General features: G+C 48.6%; 1 long non-coding RNA gene across 3 annotated transcripts in view; it reads right to left on the bottom strand.

Moving 5' to 3' along the window:
- Positions 1-23,997, bottom strand: part of LOC142487094 (uncharacterized) — a 174,914-nt gene that overhangs the window by 2,565 nt on the left and 148,352 nt on the right. For 2 of the 3 annotated variants that reach the window (XR_012799139.1, XR_012799140.1), the window contains 2 exons: positions 23,194-23,402; positions 160-318 (listed from right to left, as the gene is read on the bottom strand). This is a non-coding gene — a long non-coding RNA (uncharacterized LOC142487094). The remainder of the gene's footprint in view (positions 1-159; positions 319-23,193; positions 23,403-23,997) is intronic. The other variant, XR_012799141.1, reaches the window with a different exon arrangement.

Genomic DNA, 23,997 nt, shown 5'->3' with positions numbered 1-23,997 from the left:
GTCCTCATTAACAATTTGAAATCATTTAAATACAAAAATATATGAATAGTTGAAAAAGTACTTACAATAAAAAAGTGTTAGAGGTTAAAAGCTCCAAGACGAAAAGGCAAAAAGAGAGATAAAATAACAATGTCTTTGCTTACAATAAAATGTACGTACTTTGTATTTTTTAGGCTTGAAGATAATTTCTCTGAAGACTTTGGCTTGCTTGGCTCTTAGGTGCACTGGGAATGGGGTTCTGTTCCATATCCTGGCCTGGTTTTTTCATTAATGGTTATTGCTGTTTGATCCAAAACTTCGGAGCAAAGCAAATGTTCACTAAGGTACGTAAATGTAAAAAAAGGGGGAACATAAAGTAAGTAGTATGATACCTTTTATTGGACCAACATTAGTTTATAGTGTACAACCTCACAGAGGTTTTCCTCAGTTATGGCAGTTATACAGCAAGTAATGCAGTGTTTTCCAACCCTCTCCTCATGACCCACGGGCACACCAGGATTTGGAAATAACCAAATGCCCTTGCATCCAGGTGAATGCACTTGTTTTTGAATACTAATAGAATGTGAGGGGGTTGTCTCAGAAGCCGGAAATACTCCCATGGGGAAGAAACCTGGTGTGGCCGCGGGTCATCCATCATTCTGGACCCTGCAAGATAACAGGTTACTCATATGATGATACAACATAACCAGAATACCTATACAGACAGCAGGGACCCAAATCATCCACCGATTACAGTGATGATATACTACTTCTTCCAACATGAAGAATAGGGGTACTACTTGTAATATTTGGGATCAGGCTTTTTGATTACCCATCCCTCAAAATCCATTACCCAAACAAAATATACCTTAGGGGCACCAGCCTCCTGTCAGACTTCTACCCAGTCCATAAAAATACAGGTCCCTATCATCCATTCCCCCATGATGGTACATATGAGAGACTCGATGATGAACTCCTTCATACTGGTTTTGGCCCTAAGATAGGCCAGCACGGCTTGCTTGAGCCAATCATGACTATTCTCCTCTATCTCCTACATGATCAGCTCGGGTACATAGGGGAAATCGTAAACATGAGACTGACGGTACCTGTTCTTAATTGCCCAGTCAGCTCAGCTGAGCTTTAGTATTTTGGGGCCAGCTCCCTGGCCAGGTAAGACCCAAAACTTAGGTTCATTAGGGTCTACCTCCTGGTATAGAATGGAGGGGTCCCTAGGTATCCTGATACCTAAATTAATTTCTCCCAGCCATTGACAAATGGCTTCAGCTGTATCCTCTGGGGAGTAGTGGCCTTTTCTCCATCAGTGATCCCCTTTGGGACCATCTACCAGCAAGAACCTGATTCTATCCATGCTGGTGACATAGCCATGGAACATAGGGTCCCACCACTTACGGGGTTCCCAGACATAGGTTCAGGCCTGGAACTACTTGGCCTTGTACACATCTGGGAAGATACTCCAACGGTATTAATTAGACTACTGAGATTGTGACCTTGACGATTCCCTGAAAGATCTGAAAAATCCCCTAGACATAGACCTTTTTATACAGCTAGACACAGGTATATCACTCTCAGATTCATCAGTTGCTATCCCCATCCCAAAACTCCAATCCCGTATATCAAGAGATAACCCAGGGGACACATTTTCACTTGGGAACCTGGATAGTACAAATGTGGAGGTGGTAGGGTCAAGGGTAGTGACCTGGGCAGGGACAGGAGTGGGCAGGGCCGATGACTGGGGCCTAGCAATGTCCATGACCTGTCCATGTACTGTGGGCTTAGCCTTACCCTACCCCAAGGAGGTGGTATTGGGGCGGTAATGGGGATCCGGTGACCACTTTCCTTGCATTGAGCCACATAGCAGGGGGCATAGGCAACAAGTAGTCCAGCACTCACCGCTGTGGGGATAGCAGTGGTTCCGCAGGTGCTAGCGACACCAACTTGCTGACATCAGCACTCTGTAAGGATCAGGGAGTCACGCCACCCTCGGCGCGCTCCCCTCTTAGCTCCGCTCTCCCCGCTGATACGCACGCCGCTTCGTCGGGGACTGCTCCGCGGTTGACTCACGCACATGCACCCTGCTCCAGGCTTTATGCCTCCACGGATGATTTGCACTCCCGTGCTGACATCAGAGGTGCGCACCGCGCGCACAAAGCGCGCGTTCGGCGCACACAGATCCCTCCTCCGCAGAAAATTACCAGGAATCCTCATCTCACCTGATTCATGCTCCAGATTCACCTATCTCATCCCTCGCTGCAGACACACCTCCACGCTGCAGGTTTCTCATTGGTTGCTCGCTCCTACGTATGCTCAGCTGCCCCACTCGCAAATTGGCTGAGCATAATTCAATGTTCCATTGTGTTCATTGCTTCCTAGCCTCACAGTCTTGTCTTGTTTTCTTGTTCGCAGCTCTCTGTCATTGACCCGGCTTGTTTTGGACTCCACTCTTTTGTACTCCTGACCCCGGCTAACTACGACAATCCGCACCTCTCCAACCCTGACCTCGGCATCCGTACAACGACCATTCTACTCTTTCCAACCCGGACCCCGGCTAATAGTACCTGCAACGATCCGTACCTCTCCAACCCTGACCCCAGCAAGTATATCGACTATCTGTACCTCTCCAACCTCGACCCGGTTACTTCGACCAATCTACCCTCCAGATGCGCCCATGCGGGTGTGGGTTGTGTTTATATCCATCCCCACCTCGGCTCTGTGGTCACGCCTTGTTTGTGGTGAGCACATCGTGACATACTCAGAGACAGTCTCGCGAGACCACCGGGCAGGCTCAAGTTCTGCGGCAGCGGTGACATTACATCCGGTTCAACCGGAAGTTCTTGTTCGCAGCTCTCTGTCATTGACCCGGCTTGTTTAGGACTCCGCTCTTTTGTACTCCTGACCCCGGCTAACTATGACAATCCGCACCTCTCCAACCCTCACCTTGGCATCCGTACAATGACCATTCTACTCTCTCCAACCCGGACCCCGGATAATAGTACCTGCAATGATCCCTACCGCTCCAACCCTAAACCCGGCAAGTATATCGACTATCCGTACCTCTCTAGCCCCGACCCGGTTACCTCAACCAACCTACATTCCAGACACGCCCACGCGGCTGTGGGTGGTGTTTATATCCATCCCAACCTTGACCCCGCGGTCACCCCTTGTTAGTGGTGAGCACATCGTGACAGTATGCTCAGCCCAACAAACATGGACCCTGCCGAGGTGGGGCAAGTTTTGAGCACGCACGCCAACATGTTCTCTAAAATAGAGAAATATCTTGAACAGAACAACCGACGTATGGACTTACTACAACAGAACCTCCTCTCTCTCTGTCTAGACACAAGTCCCTCCTCCTACTCCCATTCCGTCGGGTTCTACCACCCCTACGCCTAGCCTTATGTCTGTGTCCACAACTTCTGAACCCCGACTCCCGAATCCCAACCGCTATGCCGGAGATCCGCATGGATGCCGAGGTTTCTTGAACCATTGCTTCATCCAGTTCGAGATCACGCCTTCTCGCTTTCCTTCCCACAGATCCAAAATGGCGTATATTATCTCACTACTCACTAATGATGCTCTGGCCTGGGCTTCCCCATCTGGGAACAAAGATCGTCTTCTTTCCATTCCGGAGCGTCGGAATCTTCTCTCTCCGACACTCCCAAACCCATGCAACTGGGTGGCAATAAACTGTCTCCTTCTGAGAAGCAACACCGACGCAACGCCAGATTCTGTCTGTATTGTGGTCACTCCGGACATCAGGTACTTTGTCGCCCTCATAAGTTGGGAAACGTCAGCTCACATTGAGGTCCAGGGGAATCTCTTTGGGAACACTCTCCACTTCCCCTATTACCAAAAAGACCTTGTCAACCAGAATATTGGTTCCAGTTTCTCTTACCGGTAAGGGTTTTCAGACCACCGCCTTTGCCTTCGTGGATTCCGGGTCTGGAGGCAACTTTATTGACCAAGGCTTCGCTGAGAGGAATAACATCCCGCTTGTCCACAAAAGGATTCCGGTTAGATTAGAAGCCGTCAACGGTCAGTCGTTACAACCAGCCTTCATTTGTATGCAGACTATTGTCTTCCACTTACAGACCAGTGAGGATCAGAGGGAGGCGATCCATCTGGACGTGATTCACACCCCTTCTGTCGAAGTGATTCTGGGTCTTCCATGGCTTCAACACCATAACCCCCGTATCAACTGGACCAATAAAGAACCTATCCAGTGGAGCACCCTTTGTGCAGAAGACGTGGTCTCCGCTCAAAAGATATGTGGGTTGGTCACTCCCAGAAAAGAGAAGAGCTCTTTACCCGAGGTATATTTCAAATTCCGCAATGTCTTTGACATGGCAAGATCAGAGGTTCTACCACCGCATTGTCCCTTCGATTGTCCTATTCACCTTTTACCCTGTTCAGTTCTTCTCAGGGGGAGGTCTTATCCGCTCTCACTCCCACAAACCAAAGTCATGACCGACTACATTCAAGAAAATCTAAAAAAAAGGGTTCATCCGGAAGTCCTTTTCTGGAGCCGAAGCAGGATTCTTTTTTGTAAGAAAGAAGGACGGATCTCTTCGCCCCTGCATTGACTACAGAGGTCTTAATAAGATTATCCTTAAAATGTTCCATTGTGTTCAATGCTTCCTAGCCTCGCAGTCTTGTCCTCTTGTTCGCAGCTCTCTGTCATTGACCCGGCTTGTTTTGGACTACGCTCTTCTGAACTCCTGACTGCGGCTAACTACGACAATCCGCACCTCTCCAACCCTGACCTCGGCATCCGTACAACGACCATTCTACTCTCTCCAACCCGGACCCCGGCTAATAGTACCTGCAACGATCCGTACCTCTCCAACCCTGACCCCAGCAAGTATATCGACTATCTGTACCTCTCCAACCTCGACCCGGTTACTTCGACCAATCTACCCTCCAGATGCGCCCATGCGGGTGTGGGTTGTGTTTATATCCATCCCCACCTCGGCTCTGTGGTCACGCCTTGTTTGTGGTGAGCACATCGTGACACACTCAGAGACAGTCTCGCGAGACCACCGGGCAGGCTCAAGTTATGCGGCGGCGATGACATTACATCCGGTTGAACCGGAAGTTCATCACCCCGCAGCACACCGAACAAGGCCCCGCCTGCGCCTCGTTCAGTTAGGCCACAGATGAAGCCAGGAAGATGTAGGAGATGGGAGCCTCACCCGCTTGAAGGTAAGAGACGTCCTGCGATTCCTCCACAGGCGGGTATTTGGCGGCGTCATCCTTAGGCCTGGAGCTCCTCCGATGTTCCGGAACATCCATAGCCTCCGGGATGGATGCGTCTGGACTGGAACTCTTCTTCGGATGGCACATAAGGGATGGGCTCTTCTCCGCAAGTCCCGCCCGGCTGCTGTCATCTTTTTCAAGGACGGATTGGGACACCTCCGCCAGGACGGGATGCAGGGCCAAGTCAATTGCCCAGGCGACCAGTCGTATGGAGCTTACCTGCTTCTGGATCACCTGGGGAACCGCACCCGATACCCCTGGGACAGTCCACTCACACTCCAGATCCGCAGCAAGCACAGGTCTGAGTCCTTAGATCGCTAGCAACATCACAACGGGCTGGGAGTTAGGTACCGGCACACTTGCAGTTCGGTAGGACGACATGAGGGCACACGGGCCCACGGTTGGCCCTGCAGCGTACAATTCAGGGTAGGCCATACCATAACGCTGGAGGGCTTGGCTGTCAGCGAAGGTAGATACAGGTGGCACTGGACCATTTAAGCATCCGGGCGGGATGGTCAGGGCACACAGGCCCACAATGTCCGCAACAGGAGAACCTGTAGGGGTCCCACTGGTTGGTTTAGAAACCCGGTGGATAGGTACAAACAAAGCGGGAGCCTCAGGGCTGGCAGGCCGCATATAGAACGTGCCACAGTGTTGACACCGTGCATCAAGGCTGACATGGCCTCCGGTTAGCTGGCAGTGCAGATAGACACACCGCAGATGGGTCTAGCCATTCACTAGGACCACAAGCTAACCTCCAGGGAGATTGTAATTGGAAATCTCCAAGTCCTCAGTATCATTGCAAGTGTACAGCTGGTTGTACAGTGGCTCGTCTCTCTTGTTCAGCTCTTTGTGAATGAAGTGGGTGCAGCAGGCTGCGGACTCCTCCCAGAGCAAAGGCAGGCTCTGAGTGGTTGGTTGCTGGTGTTACCCCTCCCCTGGGTGGAATTAGAGGCAAGGCGGTGCGGTTTGAAGGATGACATGGCTACGGCTGAGCCAGTCACTTTGGGGGGTCGTGCCTGGACTTGGTGCCGAAAGTTTGCAATTTGGCAAAAGGCTTGCATTTTTGCAAAAGGCTTGCATTTTTGCAACAAGCCCATGTGGTCCTGATTCCAGACGGGAGCACCATTTTGGACGCACAAAATATGTGGTGGATGCCATTTTGGAGCCCACAGCACAATACTGACCTCTTCTTTTGGCCTTCGACAGTGGACTGCAGCCAGCACCCACAAGGATGGCCACAACTTAGACCTGGTTTTCACTAAAAACTTCTCTCTCTCCGATTTCCTCTCTCTGACCATCACCTCATCTCATTCTTTCTATCTCGCTTCTCCCCTTCTCCACCTCCCCCCCCCCCCCCCCCCCGGTTCAGCAGAAACCTGCGCTCTATTCACTTATCTGACTTTGAGCTCCTCCCTCTCCTCTCTCAACTCTGCTACAGACCCTGACAACCTGGTCAGGAACTACAACTCTGCCTTGTCCTCCTCTCTTGATCTACATGCCCCGCTTTCTCTCTGCCGCCCTCGCCCTTCAAACCCTAGACCCTGGCTAAATTCCCACACGCGCATGCTGCATTCCTCCACTCGTTCCTCTGAACACCTCTGGAGGAAATCTCATACTCTAGCAGACTTCCTTCACTACAAATTTATGCTATCCTGTTTCAACTCTGCCCTCTCGCAAGCTAAACAAGCCTACTTTTCTTCACTAATCAACATGCACAAGTCTAACCCACGCCGACTGTTCTCTGTCTTTGATACTCTACTCAAACCACCCTCAGCTGCCTCTCATTCCTCCATCTCCGCTCAGGACTTTGCTGACTATTTTAAGGAAAAGGTGGAAGCCATACGTCAGAACATCCCCTGTTTCTTCCTCCCATCCTACACCTCTTCCTAACTCTCCTCCTGCCTTCCTTGACTCTTTTTCCACTGTCTCAGAGGATGTGTCGCTGTTGATCGCCTCTTCTCCCTCTATCTCTTGCTCTCTTGACCCCATTCCCTCCCATCTCCTAAAACCTCTTGCTCCTACTATAATCCCTATGCTCACACACATTTTTAACTCCTCCCTCTGCTCTGGAACCTTTCCATCCTCCTTCAAACATGCAACAGTTACAGTATACCATTACTCAAAAACAGCAAGCTTGACCCTACCTGTCTTTTGCCTCTAAACTCCTTGAACGTCTTGTATTCTCTTGCTTGCTCCATTTTCTCAACGCCTATTCTCTCCTAGACCCTCTACAATCTGGCTTCCGCACTCCTCACTCCACGGAAACAGCCCTCACTAAAATAACTGATGACCTCCATGCTGCCAAAGACAGAGGTCATTACACACTGCTCATATTACTCGACCTCTCTGCAGCATTTGACACCATGGACCACCCTCTTCTCCTTCACATTCTCCATACTCTTGGTATTCGGAACAAAGCTCTATCCTGGATCTCATCCTACCTCTCCCATCGTACTTTCAGTGTCTCTTCTGCTAACACCTCCTCTTCCTCTATTGATCTCTTTCTGGGGGTACCCCAGGGCTCTGTCCTGGGACCTCTTCTCTTTTCTCTGTACACACTCTCTCTAGGTGACCTAATAACATCTTTTGGGTTTAAATATCACCTCTATGCTGACGACACACAAATGTACTTTTCAACACTCGACCTTACACCTGCTGTACAAACCAAAGTTTCTGAATGACTCTCTGCTATATCATCCTGGATGGTCCTCCGCCGCCTTAAACTCAACATGGCTAAAACAGAGCTCCTCATACTTCCTCCCAAACCTGGCCCTACTACCTCTTTCCACATTACTGTTGGAACTACGATCATTCACCCAGTAGCCCAAGCACGATGCCTAGGGGTCACACTCGACTCCTCTCTCACATTCGCCCCTCACATTCAAAACATATCTAAAACCTTTCGCCTTTTCCTCCGCAATATCACTAAGATACACCCATTCCTCTGTTGCTCGACTGCTAAAACTCTGACTCAGGCCCTCATTCTCTCCCGTATTGATTACTGTATCCTCCTACTGTCCGGCCTTCCTGCCTCTCACCTGTCTCCCCTACAATCTATCCTAAACGCTGCTGCCAGAATCACTCTACTCTTTCCTAGATCTGTCTCAGCATCTCCCCTCATGAAATCCCTCTCCTGGCTTCCGATCAAATCCCGCATCTCACACTCCATTCTTCTCCTCACTTTTATAGCTTTACAATCTTCTGCCCCTCCTTACATCTCAGCCCTAATTTCTCGTTATGACCCATACAGACTCTTGTGTTCTTCTCAAGGATGTATTCTTTCTACCCCCTTTGTATCTAAAGCCCTCTCCCGCCTTAAACCTTTTTCACTGACTGCCCCACACCTCTGGAATGCCCTTCCCCTCAGTACCCGACTAGCACCCTCTCTATCCACCTTTAAGACCCACTTGCTTAAAGAAGCATATGAATAACACTGTGGATATTCTGAACACATGATACATAAAGCTTGGCCCTCTGCAGACGTACGCACCAGAATTCCCTCCTGACTCTGTACGTTCTCCCTACCTACCAATTAGACTGTAAGCTCCTCGGACCAGGGACTCCTCTTCCTTAATGTTACTTTTATGTCTGAAGCACTTATTCCCATGATCTGTTATTTATATTATCTGTTATTTATTTCATTACCACTTGTATTACTATTGTGAAGCGCTATGTACATTAATGGCACTATATAAATCAAGTCATACAATACAATACAATACATTTAGGTACACAGGGTCCCTCGTGACGCCTCAGGGGCCTGTTCCTCACATTGTAGACTGCTGCACAGTCCAGAAATGAAGGTGCACAAGGTCCTTCACTGTATATTGTAAGGGGCCCATCCCTTGTAGAACAGGTATGGGGTTCACGCTCCCGGGATAATTTTCACACCGGGTACGCCCCCAACTTGCATGGTACATCGTGCATGGTGCAGGGGTGACCCCAGAGCCTGAAAGGTCCCGTCCCTTAAACACAATCTATGTGCGTTGGTACCCAAGGTTCCTCACGGTACACTGTGAAGGCCCTGGCCCATTTTCCAGTGATTCAAGAAGGGTAACATCGCTCCCCAGTAACATCCCATCAGGGGGTAGGGGGGGTGTCGTCCCAACTTTGCACAGTCTATGTGCCCAGGTACCTAGGGTTCCTGGTGTAGCATTAGGGGCCTGGCCCCGGCCTCTTTTACTGCTACTGCATCTGCTGCCATAAGGTCCCTTTAAAAGCCAGCCCTGTTGCTGCCATCTCAGCAGCACCTCCAATTGTAAGTTTCCACCCCCCCCCCCCCTGAGAGATGTTGCTATTGGTTACTGCTGTTTGTGGTGTGTGAATACTTGTGAGGGTCCAGGAGAGCTGAGTGGTCCGCGATGGTGTGGGGAACAGGACAGGCTTTTGATGATCTTGATGTTCAACTCAGGGTGTCAGCGCCTCCAGCTCCAGTGGGCTCCAGGATTTCCAGAGTCAGTCCCCCACTAGGGCAGGTTTCATCCATACCCTTACCCAATAGACTGAGAGCTCAGGCAGGGGTATATGAAAAGGGTGCCCCCCTCGCCCACGGATCCCGGGATGCCAGTGCCCTTTGTCCCCCCCTGTTGGGGGCTCTGTACCCACTACATGCAAGAGTACATCTATTATCTGATTCATTTATTCTTTATTATTGACTTTCTTAGTCCTATTACTTTTTTGATCACCCATAAACCACTTTTGAATTTACCTTGTGGATGGTAAGGCCGCTGCAAGTTGGGCCCGACCTCTGTAGGGAGAGCAGGGGCACAGCCACGAGAGGACCAGCAGCCAGGCCTGGCCAGAGGTTAGGCCCAATTTGCAGCGTTGCCTGGACCCCCCACAGCCACCGGGCCCAGGACACTTGTCCCGGCTGTCCCCCCCTGTTGGTGGCCCTGATGGCATGTGTGAGAAAAGAGAAGAGGGAGGAAAAAAGACACGAGATAAATACATGAGGGGAGAACAGAGACAATGCAATGAGCAGTGTAAGAAGTGAAAGACATGGTGAGGGGGAGAGAGAGAGGCATGCTGGGAAGGAGGGAGAGAGAGACATGATGTGGGGGAGAGGAGAGCGAGACATGATGCGGGGGAAGTGGAGAGAGACATGATGTGGGGGGAGGAGCGAGAAAGACATTCTGGGGGGGAGATGAGAGAGACATGCTAGGGAGAGAGGAGATAGATGCTGGGGGGAAAGGAGAAAGACATGCTGGGGGGAAGAGGAGAGAGACAGGCTGGGGGGAGAGAAGAGAGACATGCTGGGTGGGAAAAGAGAGATATACATGAGAGGAGGGAGACACAGAAGGGGAAAAGATGGAATGACATAAAGGGTGTGAGAGAGAGACACTAGGGGGAGGGGGGAACAAAGAGACATGATGGAGCAAAGCAAACCGAATGTGATTATGTCGTAAGATTTGCATGGGCCCCATTCTTCAAGTTTGTCCTCGGCCCCCTAAATTCTGTTGGCAGCAGTGGCGGTGGGCCCCCGGCGTTAAACAGAGTATAATCTGGCAGAGGAATTATCAGTTGCTACAGAGGCAGAGCAGGACAGCCGGGGAGGAGCGCGCCCCAGCGGTCTAACCCAGAAGTCTTTCTTACGTCTGGTTTCTATGCTGCTAGAGCGCGCTCCTCGCCTCGTGCCATCCTGCTCTGCCTCTGTAGCAACTGCTAATTCCTCTGCGTCTTATCCTCTTATCCGGGGGGGGCTACTGCTGCCGCATACCATCTTCCCCTGCCTGTCTCTATTACCACCAACAGGTAGGCATGGAGAAGGAGGGAGAGAGCTGATGATTAAGAAGATGATGATGAGGGGGAGAGCTGATGATGGAGATGATGAGGGGGAGAGCTGATGATGGTGATGATGATGGGGAGCACTGATGATGATGTGGAGCTGATGATGATGATGGGGGGAGAGCTGATGATGATGATGGTGAGAGCTGATGATGGGGAGAAAGCTGATGATGGTGATGATGATGATGATGATGGGGAGAGAGCTGATGATGATGATGAGAGAGCTGATAATGGGGAGAGCTGATGATGATGATGATGGGGAGAGAGCTGATTATGATGGTGATGGGGAGAGAGCTGATGATGATGAGAGAGCTGATGATGGTGATGGGGAGAGAGCTGCTGCTGCTGATGATGATGGGGAGAGAGCTGATGATGATGGGGAGGGATAATGAGGAGGGATAATCAGAGAGAGAAGCTCAGGGAGAGGATGGGGGGAGGGAGAAGAATATTGCAGCCAGTATTATCTTATATTACCACGCTGATTTATTTAAAGTGTATGGTGAATTTTACACAACTTTGGAGAAAAAAGCCCAATATTATTTCAGGAAAAAAAAGCTGTTGCATCTCATTGTGGATGGGTGCAGAGAGGTTCGCACCCCTACTTTACCCAGTGGCAGATTTCCCATTAGGCCTGAGACCAGGGCGGCAAAATTTTGGGGCGGCAAAAATGTCCGCCCCCATATACATTTGCCACGCTCTCGGGCCTAATGGATCACATCATTGACGTGTTTGCTGAGCGGAAAGTGCGGAAACGGAACTTCTGACTTAAAAATAAATGGCGAGTAGATGAGTAATCTATATTTTATATTTAATCTATATTTGTATGTGTGCGGTATATTTAATTTTGAATCTACGGAATACGGTCATTTATTATGTGGCCCTGAAAAAATGTTTGCCCAGGCGCCCCACGCATGTCTAGCTACGCCACTGAATATAAGGATACATTGTAGCTGCTGCGTTACACTGACTAAAGGCTTGATTGAAACTGAAAGGCAGCCATTATTTTAGCCACACAATCATGATTTTGACAGATTTATAACAGGAGCAACAAACAATTGCCAGCTTAGGTAAGAATATAGAATTATATATTGTCACATGCTTTACATATACAACTAATAAAAGGGGGAAAGAAGGGGGGGGGGTGATGTAGTATTGCCGCTTTAACCCCTCAGAAATTACATAAAGTCTCTATTTGTGAAAGTGATTTGTCTTTTCTGCACAATCTGAAATGTAGACTCGTTAACATTAAAGATGTGCAAACCTTTCCCATTAAGTCATTAACCATGCAAAATGTACCCTTTTTTGTTGTGGAAAAAATCCACGGCTCAATCAGGGTTTGCATACAATTCGCTATGCATTAAGTCAATGTGCTTTACAATTTCATTTAAAGAAGAAATCCAGCCGTTTTTTTTTTTTTTTTTTTTCAACTTAAATTTTTTATTTTGTTCAGTACATAATATACATACAGTAGATAATCTCTCGGCAGCGTACCGTAACAGTTTACTGCATGTGACAATCCGTTTCGTAAATTGGTGATTGTCTTTGGACAAACTGGGAAGACCAACAGACATACTGGGGAGGGGATCCCCTGCTAGGAGCCGGGGGGGTGGGGGGGGTAGACAGACAAGGGGCGTGAAAAAGGACAGAGAGAGAGGAGGGGGGGGGGGGAGTATGGGAGTTGGGGGGGTCTCCTTACGTGGGTCCGCTTCTGCCTCCCCCATGCTGGTTCTCTGCGTCCGAGGACTTTCTGCGTACCCTGTAGGCCATCTGGTTCGTAACTGATTTGTCTCTCTCATTGTCTTGTGTGACCCCTCTTGGTCATACAGGGTTATGTGGTGGGGTGGGGGGGGGGGGGGGAGGGGGGTATCTCTATCTTAGTGTGGTGTAGGTTCCGTCGTTAGGTATTCCCTCAAGGGAGAACGCATTTGTTCCTATTAAAGCCAAATTGAGGACCTATCTACTTCCCGAATTTCTTTCTGGGCTAACCACGGTGCCCATACTTTTTCAAAATTTTCGCCAGTGTCGTTGACTAAGCTTGTTAGCATTTCCATCTGGCATACGGTCCAAATTCTATGTCTAATGTTTGGAATTGAAGGGATTATATTTTGTTTCCAGCGTGCTGCAGTCTCTCCCCTCATCGCCATAGCAAAGTGAGCTATCAGTTTGTTTTCTCCTTTGGTGAACCCGATTGCTGGCCTGTTCAGGAGGAACAGCCATGGGTCTAATGGGACGGGTTTACCTGTAATTATGTTCAACCAGTCTTTAATTGAGTCCCAGACTGGGACGATTTTGGGGCAGGACCACAGCATGTGCAACAAGTCTGCTTGCTGTCCACATTGTCTCGGACACAATGGGGAGTAACTGGGCAGGAATTTAGCTAATTTAGCGGGAGTATGGTACCATCGCATCATTACCTTATATGCGTTCTCCCTTAAGGTTGTACACATAGAGCTTTTGGAGGTTGCCGTCACAATCTTTGTCCAGTCCTCTATCTCTAGCTCCTCGCCTAGGTCTGTCTCCCATTGGGTCATATATCTGGTTTTGTCGTTCACTGTCGTGCTAGAACCGGTCACTTCTTTATACATCTGCGATGTAAGTCTCACCGTGGATGTCCCTGATCGACAGAGCTTTTCGAAATTTGTCATAGGGGACTGTGGCTGAACTTTTTGATAGAACGCCCTGATCTGGAGGTATCTAAAGATCTCGGCATTAGGAATATGGTGGTCAGATTTGACTATTTCGAAAAATTTTATGCCCTTTCTCCCCTCCAGATCCACCAAACGCTTTATGTTGTTTTGTTTCCAGATAGAGAAATCTGTGCTGGATTGGCCCGGAGCAAAGAGGGGGTTATTCCAAATTGGTGTCATACCCGATGCCCTGCTAGTGAGGCCGCACTTAAGCCTGGCGCCTGCCCAGATAGATAGCGAGTTGGTCATTGAGGATAGCGGCAGTTTGGTGCTATTGCGCACCTTTTTAGGGTACCAAATCAGGTGCTCTAGTTCCAATGGTGAGCATGCCTCTCGCTCTAACGCGACCCATCTTTTAGAGTCGGGGTTAGTGTGCCATTGCACAATTTGACATAATTGAGCCGCTCGGTAGTATGATAACAAACAGGGTACCGCTAGACCTCCCGCCCCTGTTTGTGTGCGCATTATCTGTTTGCTCACTCTCGCCTTTTTGCCTCCCCAGATAAACTTATCTATCTCAGTTTGGAGGGAGAGAGTTTCCTTCAAATTTAACGGCACTGGGAGCGTTTGAAAAAGATACAAGAGGCGAGGGAGCAAATTCATTTTTACGCAGTGGATTTTGCCAATCCATGAGATCTTGTTTTTAGCCCACTTATGGAGATCCTCTCTCAGGGTCCGCATCAGTTGCGGGTAATTGGCGTGGCCGATGGTATTATATGTCCGTGTGATATTGACTCCCAGGTATTTGATTTGTTGCTTCTGCCAGCGGAAATTGAAGTTAAGGGCAATTAATTTTTCTACGTGTTTGGGGAGATTTATATTAATGGCCTCCGATTTACTCTGATTTATTTTGAACCCGGAGACCCTATTGAACCGTCCCAATACCTCAAACAGGTTCGGCAGAGAGGTGAGGGGCCTGGATACTGTCAGGAACACGTCATCCGCATAGAGTGCCACCTTATGCGTCTGGTTTCCGATGGCAATACCTGAAATGTCTTTGCTATCCCGGATCTGGGCCGCCAGCGGCTCCATACACAGTGCAAAGAGGAGGGGGGAGAGCGGGCATCCCTGTCGCGTACCGCTCTTAATTTGAAAGGGGTCTGAAGCGAATCCCTGGTGGGTCACCCTTGCCGACGGGGTCGAATATAGTGCGAATATAGCTTTTATTAATTTGTTGCCCATTCCGAACGCTCCAAGCGTGGCCTCCAGATATGGCCAGTCTATCCTATCAAACGCTTTTTCCGCATCCAGACTGAGCGCCATAACTGGTATGTCATTGCGATTGGCTATTTCTATCAGATCAATAATTCGTCGGGTATTATCCGATGCTTGTCGACCCTGGATAAACCCGACTTGATCTGGGTGCACCAGTCTGGGTAGGATTAGACTCACTCTATTGGCCAGTAATTTGGAATAGATTTTGATGTCCGAATTAATGAGGGATATAGGTCTGTAACTCTTACAGTCCTGCGGGTCTTTCCCTGTCTTGTGTATTACTGAAATGGACGCTTGGAGCATTTGGCTAGGGAATGGGGATCCGTTCAACACTTGGTTAAACATACGTAGTAAATAAGGGGCCAATTGTTTCCTAAACTTTTTGTAGTAAAGATTTGAGTACCCGTCGGGGCCCGGGGCTTTAGAGGGTTTCAGGTTTTTCATAACCTCCGATAATTCCTCCATTGTAAAATCTCTGCCCATCACCTCTCTGTCCACCCCGCTCAAACAGGGTATATTTGAACTTGCTAGAAAGTTCTCCAGGGCCACCTTGTTCGCTGGTGATCTGGCTACTTTATCCCCGTCATATAGTTTTGCGTAGAAATCTTTAAATTCCCGTACAATTTGCTTGGGGTTGGCAGTAATTTCCCCTGATTCGCGTCGTAACGCTTGGATACTATAATTGTGCGTTTTGGAGTTAATCATTTTGGCTAATAAGGTATCTGGTTTGTTTGCTTTTTCGAAATATCTTCTCTTTGACCAACTTAACGCTTTCTCAGCCTGGGAGGTGAGCAGAAGATTCAGCTTAGTCTGGGTGTCTTTAATTTGTTGCAGGGTCTCTGCATCGGGTGACCGCCTATGTTGTTCCCAGTGCTGTTTTAGTTCTGCTTGCACCTTAATAATTTTTGCGTTGCGCTCCTTTTTCTTGCGGGCTCCCATACTAATCAAAACCCCCCTCAGTGTTGCTTTGTGAGCCTCCCAGAGGGTTATGTGTGAGTCAACGCTGTCTTTGTTTTCACTGAAAAAGTATTTAATCTCCTCTTTGATCTTTCTCTCAAGGTCTGGGATTTTTAGGAGGGAGTCATTTAGTTTCCAGTTTGCTCTTGGTCTTTCCAGCCCTATCTGCGCGCACCTTAGCTCGATCGGTGCATGGTCCGACCATGAAATATCATGGATCCCCGTGTGGGTGACCGTGGAGACCAGTCTGCTAGAGATAAAGAAGTAATCGATTCTACTGAATGAGTCGTGTGGGTGTGAGTAGAAAGTATAAAGTTTTTCTAGTGGGTGGATTTCTCTCCATGCGTCTATTAGTTGGAGGTCTTTCAGACCTTGTTCTAGTGCGGAAGGTCGGGGGTTGGTTCTGCGCCTGTGGGGACCTGAGCGATCCAGGGTTGTGTTCATAGCCACGTTGAAGTCCCCACCTAGGATTAGGGCTCCTTCGCTAAACTTTTTTATGATGCCGAATGTCTTCGTAAAGAATTCTGCTTCATGGGTGTTAGGGGCATACAGCGTGGCTATTGTTATGGGGAGCATATTGATGGACCCTATGATCATCAGGAACCTCCCCTCCTGATCTTTCTTTACCTTGTCCACTACTAGGCCTACTCTATTATGGACTAGGATTGCTACTCCCCTTTTTTTTTCTGGCGCGGAGGATAGGAATACTTGCTTATATTGTTTATCAAAATATTTGGGAGCACTAGTGGTACTGAAATGTGTTTCCTGGAGTAGGATGAAGTCCGCTCCCTTTTTTTTGTAGTCAGTGAGTGCTATCCTTCGTTTGCATGGTGAGTTGAGACCCTTAGTGTTGTGGGATATAAAGGTTAAAGGCATGTTGGTGTGGGGAACTGACCTTGTTTTCTTAGTGTTGCTCTTGGATGTATCGGGTCGCTACGGTGCCGCTTCTGTTCCTCTGCAGTACTCAGCTCTGTGCAGGGCTTCAGCGGGGGGCCACTCGTATAGGAGATAATGTGGGGGAGGGTGGACACAGTAGGTACGTGGGACACATAAGGGAAAAAAAAAAACACGTAAACAACACACATCAACTGGGGAGATTGATCAGCGGCATAGGACCGCCGTCTCTCCCTTGCCTGTGGGACTGCGGATATCCGGAACACGCCCTCTAACTCTTTCCTCCTCCAAAGGGCCGTGTTGCCCCGCCTCGTCCCCAGGACTTCCTCGGGTTCTAGGGCAGCTGCCCCAGCCCCAGGGTAGACACGCATGACGACTGTAGGACCGCCGTCTCAGCCGATGAACTAGTAACTTTGTTAGTCCAAACCTGACTTTTAAACAACCTGCATACTTAAGAAATTGCATGTAACCTAAAACTCTGACCTTCTATCAGTAACTGTCATCAACTTGTCCCCCCGTCCTCTGTAGCCCTTTTCTGATTTGCCTCTTGTACTGCCTATCAGGCCCAAACTTTCTGCCAACTCCCGTGGTTATTCACCCGGCTTCTTTAACTCGTAATTTAGCCTGAGTTCAGCTTAGCTGCCCCAAGCTTAACTTAATTTAATTTAATTTCCCCCCCTGAGGTGTCTATGCGTCAGGGCACCCTCCGATGACTGTCTGTCAGTTTTTGCTTTATGTTTTTGTTTTTGTTTTCCCCTCCCAGAGCTCCGTTTTGGGGCTTCCGACTCTCGCCCCCCCAGTCTCGCTGTCGGCCTATGTCTACATTCACTACTGCCCCTTGCCTCTCGCTATTACTGCATGTGGCCCTACTTCAGCGGGTGTTCCTACATTTATCCCTCTCTCCCCTTACTTATAAGGCTTCCGTTACTCTTGGAAAGGTGTCTGTGGAAGGAGCAGGGGTGTCAGCGTGAATAGGGGTGTTTGTCGTGCGCCTAAGATGTGTCCTCAAGGGACTCGCCCGCAGGAGTATCCGCGGGAGTGGTGCCAGCGGGGGGCGTATAGGTGTCAGCGCGATGAGTCAGGGTGTCAAAGGGACGTCCGCGAGAGGGGCAGGAGTGTCAGTGAGAGAAGCGCCGGTGGGAATGGCAGGGGTGTCAGCGCGAGGATCAGGGGCGGCCGTGGAAGCGGGGGTGCCTGTGTATGGCCTGCCCGCGGGGTGGACTCTGCTGCACTCTGTGCTACCCGTTTGTCCCACCTCCTAGTGCCCCGCTTCACTCTATCTACTTGCGCTCTATTAGCGTGTTCTCCTGCGCCGTTCTCCTTCGGCGCCTTGTGTTGCTTAATCTCCTCCGGAGTCGCCTTCCGGATCCCGCCTCTTCCGGCCCGTCCCGACCTCCGCCATCTTGGATGTGGCCTCTCTTCTGCGCCCTTCTCGCGTGAAGTGCAGTCTCCTCCCCGCTGACGTCATCCGCAGCCGTTCCTCCTCAGTTGGGCACCGGAGCTGATCCAAGATGGCTGCCAGTCTCCCTCTGCTGCCGTCAGGGGATCAGGTAAGTGGTGCATCAAGTCCAAAGGGCCTTGGCTCTTCTGGGCTCCGGGGGGGGGATGCCGTAGGGGGGGGGGCGGGGGTGTAGCTGTACGGGGGGGTCTCTGTGGGGCTACTACAGGCAGTTTTAGGCGAGCGGAGAGCGGGAGGTAGGGGGGGGGGGGTTAACATAAACTGTGAGGGAACTCAGTCTCAGTAGTAGACCGATTACCGTGGGCTGCGAGCCTGATTGTTCTTATTGGGTCTTCCCGCCTCCCGCCATGTTGGATCCGGCGCTGTTCTGTTTCCCGCCACATCCTCTGTGATTTTGTCCTGCAGGCCCAGTTTAGTGAGGAAGGCGCCGCCATCTTCAGCTTTTTTTATTGTTGTAGAAGCCCCGTTTCTGGATACTAGGAGCCCAAAGGGGAAAATCCAGCGGTACTTAACCCCTTCATCTCTGAGGATCTTGGTAATTGGGGTAAGTTGTTTCCTTTTTAATAATGTGGTGGGGGAGATGTCCTGAAAAACTTGGATTTTTTGTGATTCAAAGGAAGGATTATTGCGGGTCAGCTGGGTAAACAGTTCTTTTATTTTAAAATAATGGAAGCGGGCGATGATATCTCGCGGGGGGTCTCCCTGCTGCGGCCTGGATCTCAGGGCTCTGTGACACCGGTCCAGATGCAGGTCCTGGGCCGTCTTATCCGGCATCAATTGAGTTAGCCACCGGCCCACAAAGTCCTCCGGGTCAAGTTCCTCTTCTGAGACCCCCCTAATCCTCACATTATTACGACGCTCTCGGTTTTCCGCATCTTCCTGCTTATCCAAGAGGTCTTGGATAGTGTCCTTCACTTGGGCTAGCTGTTTATCAGTTCTGTGGAGGGACTTTACCGTGGTGTCCAGCTTCCTCTCTAGGGAGTCCGTTCTGGCGCCAATGTTGTTTATGTCCGCTCTCAGGGACGCCACTTCAGCCTGCAGGCATCTTTTGATGTCTGTGCAGAACTCCTGCATATCACGCCTCCGCATGATTCTATTCCCGCTATCCTCATCTCCCTCTGCCTCTGAGTCGGACCCGCTTGGCGGGGGGCCCTCATGGCTGCGGGCGCGTGGCTGATCTCCTTTGCTGTAATAATCAGTCATTACTGTGGAGGGGCGCTTCGATCTTGTCCCTTTAGACATCCTGGAGGTGTCCGGGTAAGTTGTGGTCAAATTTCGGCGAGATCCGTCAGGTTTGGATGTATTTATTAATTAAATTGTGTCGGCTAGAAACGGAGCTGAATGATCAAGCAGCCATTCAGTCCGTTGTCGCGCATGCGCATCCCAGCCGTTTTTTTTAATTCATTTTTTGGTTCATTTTATAATATATTATACAGGATGGAAGCAGGGGGCTGAACCCCGTACGTTTCAGCTCCGAGGATCCCATACTTCCTGAGATACTTACCTGCAAAGGGGGTGCCGATATCTCTCTGCAGTTTCAGCTCCCGCATCACATTTGCCAATTGGAAGCCTCACTGGATGACGTCACGGCTTCCTATTGGCCCACAGGGCCCAGCTTTGAAAATCCACTACAATGTGAACCGTGGAGTTGTTACTAGCATCCCCTACAGATGTGTGTACTGTATCTCCGGAAGCAGGGGGTCCCAGGAGCTGAAATGACTGGGGTTCAGCTTCAGAGACTCCCTGCTCCAATCCTGTATTTTAAAAAAATGAACACATTAAAAAAAAAAACTACCTTTATTGTCTCTTTAATACACTAGTTTGCCAAGTTCTATAAAATCGCTAGATTCGCTTTTTTTAATTCAGTACAATCGCTATAAATAGGGCACACCCACCATGCTTCACTCACTGGCGATATTTTGATAAAAGCTTGCTAATTTGGTAACACCATTAGCCCTTTGAAGGTTGGCAAAATGTTTTGCAGTGAAATTGAATTTGGGAGGAAAAATTTGCGAATGCATTTTGGACAGTTTAGCTAACATAGTACAATAAAGAGGAACTCACTTTACAAATTGGTGTGTCTACATTTTCAGCTTTTTTTTACCAGGGTTAAGTGAATGGGACTCTGTGGCTGATCCTGAATCACACACCATGATACTATTCCCAGAACCTCACTGCCATGAGTTGGAGTGTCAGTCCTAATTTCTCGCTATGCACCATCCCGGCTCTTGCGTTCGGCTCAAGGATATCTTCTCTCTACCCCTTTTGTATCTAAAGCCCTCTCCCGCCTTAAACCCTTCTCACTGACTGCCCCACACCTCTGGAATACCCTTCCCCTCAGTACCCGACTAGCACCCTCTCTATCCACCTTTAAGACCCACCTTAAAACACACCTGCTTAAGGAAGCATAAGAGTAGCTCTATGGCTGATAATTAACACCTCACACATTAACCTTGGCCCCTTGCAGACACACTTACCAGAATGCCCTCCTACTGTCTCTGTACGTTCTTCCTACCAACCAATTAGATTGTAAGCTCTTTGGAGCAGGGACTCCCTTTCCTAAATGTTACTTTTATGTCAAAGCACTTCTTTTTGTGTTATTTATATCTTATTATTTATATGACTAACTATTACTGCTGTGAAGCGCTATGTACATTAATGGCGCTATATAAATAAAGACATTCATTCACAAATACTGTATGTTGGTATTTATGAGCCTGATTTCGGGAGAGTCCAAATTTTTTATTTATATTGTTTTTTATGCCTTGAGGAAAGACAAGGAGACACTTTATTTATCTTAATAGAAAAAAGGTACAAATATATATATATGAAAAATAACAAAACCCAAAAGTAATTGTACTCATTAACCTCAATTACCACTATATCTCCATCTTTTGACCCCCCTCATACTCCTCTCTGAGTGACAGAAGTGTGGTGGTGACTCATGGCCTGTGTATAGCCTATTGGGTATAGGTACTGTATAGACCTTGAGCCCTCCCCTTCTGGTTCCTCAGAGAGGCAGTGCCAAATTGAAGGAGTCTGTTCCCCTCCTTATAAGAAGTTGGAGGTAGAGCTTCTCCTCCCGGCTGGGAGAGAGAGGCCAGCCAGCTCTCATGGCTAGCTGGGCCTGTAAGATCTGATGCTCCAGACTCAGAGAGCAAGCACCATCCATAGGCCTGGTATCCTCTGATGACCCTATGCACCTCTGTAAAGAAGATCTACAGTGAATGCTGATTAAAGACCCTTTTGCTACATTATACTCCTGTTTGAGTGTCAGTCCCTGGGCAGGAGGGAAGAACTGTGCTTTAGTGGGGGACTGATCTCTGGACATCCTGGAGCCCACTACAGCTGGAGGACCTAAGTACCAAGAAGAACATCAGTGATCATCAAAAGCCTGTCCTGGTCTTCTCAACATCGCAGATGACACAGCTCTCATAATCCTCACAGGTACGCTAACACCACACCTTGTAGCAGAATAACATCTCCCTGAGGTGGGGAGAGGGTGGGGTGCGGGGGTTAAAGCGCTACATACATTTAAAAACTAAGACGAGGAACTCAAAGGTCATCACTGTATAAAAATAATTGTTCGTGGTGTAGCCAGGTAACCCCTGGGCTACTAATCTGCCCTATCTAACATGTAAGCCCTGTTACCAGTGCAGGCAGTGTTAGGGTCAAATCTATGCTCTTGCTACTGCAGCAGTAAACAACTCCCTTGAGTGACAGTGGGGGTGGGTACTGCCCTATCGGGCTCAGACCTAGGGCCCTCCCCTAGGTACAAAAGGGGCTGCAGATCCAAATTTAGAGAGAGCCCCTTCCTCATGGAAGTGGGAGAGAATTCCCTCCCTCGGGGAGTGGGAACAGCTAACTCATATTCCACCATGGGATATGTGAGTCAGCGATAGACCTTTGGGGCCTCAAGCCCTGGGGGTTGAGTCCAGGGACAAAGAGAGCAGCCAGCTATGAGGTGATCTTCTGCTGGTTATGTAGGGTCCAGTGGGAGTGAGTTTCTCTGGCTTAGAAAAGTATGCTGATGTATGCTGTGTACGGATGTACACGAATAAAGACCCCAATTACTGTTTTGTACTCCTGCCTGAGGCTGCAGTTCTTCAGAGGGAGGTGAGAGTGTTTTCCACAGGGGACTGCAGCTATCTACGATAGGCCCTGTTGGAATGGAGGTGCTGTACCAGTGAGAAAGAACAACCCAGCACTGAGAGCCTGTCCTTTTTATCCCCAAACAACACCGGCGGATGCTCAGGGCCTTCCTGTAAGCCAAGCAAGTAGTACCAACAGAAGGTAACAATATAGATCTCACTTCGTGTGGGGGAGCACGTGTTACAGTAGGAATTATCATTGTTATTATTGCTTATAGTAAAAATAATGTGAAAGAGCAGAAATGTGCATTGCTTTATGAATATGAAAATACTTAAACCCTTTGCTACCCATGATGCATTGATTTTTTTTTTGCGATGCATTGTAGTGCCATGATGCAGGGAAGGGGTTCACTCAATCATTGCCAGCCAATTGCAAAGATGGATCTCTACCTCTCCGATATACTGTAGTGTAGCCCATCATGATGGAGAGGCTACAGAAACAGGAAGGTCAATAAGATAGTATTGAAGCTGTGCAGGAGAACTGGAAGGGCGTGCTGTAATGTGTGCCCATCGACAGGAAATGCTGGGCGGAGGAAGAAGCAGTGAAGGGGAAAGGAGAACTCTGCTAATACACAGAGGGGAAATGATTTTAATATGGGCCAGGTGCTACACTTAGCGGTGGTGGATCTGCAAGGATGGTTAGCAGGTCTGGGGAAATCCATGTTCTGTAGCTGTGTGGGCTTGTGCTAAATTTAAGGGGGTACCCCAGGTGTGGTGTCATAATATTGCGTGGGGAAGTCGGACAGAAACTGAGAGGTCAATACTAGATCATTCATATAGCAGTGCTTACATAAATAAAAGAGGAATTCCAACCAACAAATGTGTATTGATATAATACATGTTTCGTCCACTGTATCCTGAGTTGCCATCTGACTCCAGATCACCCTGATGGTAGATGGTAAAGCCTGAGCAAGCTAAAGCTGTCCACAGATCTTCCAAAGAGAAGCCTGGCCCAGTTTATAACATCTTCCAGCCTCATTTTGTATTCTTCAAACATACCTATTTTAAAAGAGAATGTAATATCACTAATTATAATTGGGGTCTATATATCAATGTAGAGAAAATTATTTTTTGCATCACATATAAAACCAGTTTATTACATCTGATGCAGAATTTTAGACTTACTGTACGCCACTTTAGATTTGGATTTGGATTTTCTGGGGCAAATAGTAGGGGAAAAGAATGTGATATGTCTCATTATTATATGTGCACCATGTAACTCCTCCCTAACTCCTCCCTAACTCCTCCTACTGACACTCCCCACATCACAAGCTAGGGCAGACAGGACAAAATACTTTAATACATAGATGCATGATTAAAATGCTGCAGTTTTGTGCGAAAAATTGCCTTGATTCATAGACCCCAATTGTGTGTTTTTTTGTGTCCAAAAAATATGTTCAGTCACCATTTAAATTACTTACTAAATGGCAATAAAAGTAGTTTTTTTTTCATTTTTACGGAAACATTAACAGTATATTTAACATTTTTGGAAAAGAAAACTAGCTGCTCTAGACATAGAAACATAAGACGGTAGTGAACCATTTGTTTGACCGAGTCTGTACTTTGTCCTTGACAGATTCATAGGGGCTTATTC

The sequence above is a fragment of the Ascaphus truei genome, chromosome 2 (genome assembly GCF_040206685.1).
Source record: "Ascaphus truei isolate aAscTru1 chromosome 2, aAscTru1.hap1, whole genome shotgun sequence".
In the NCBI taxonomy this organism is placed as follows: domain Eukaryota; kingdom Metazoa; phylum Chordata; class Amphibia; order Anura; family Ascaphidae; genus Ascaphus; species Ascaphus truei.
This window is presented reverse-complemented; position numbering and strand designations above follow the sequence as displayed.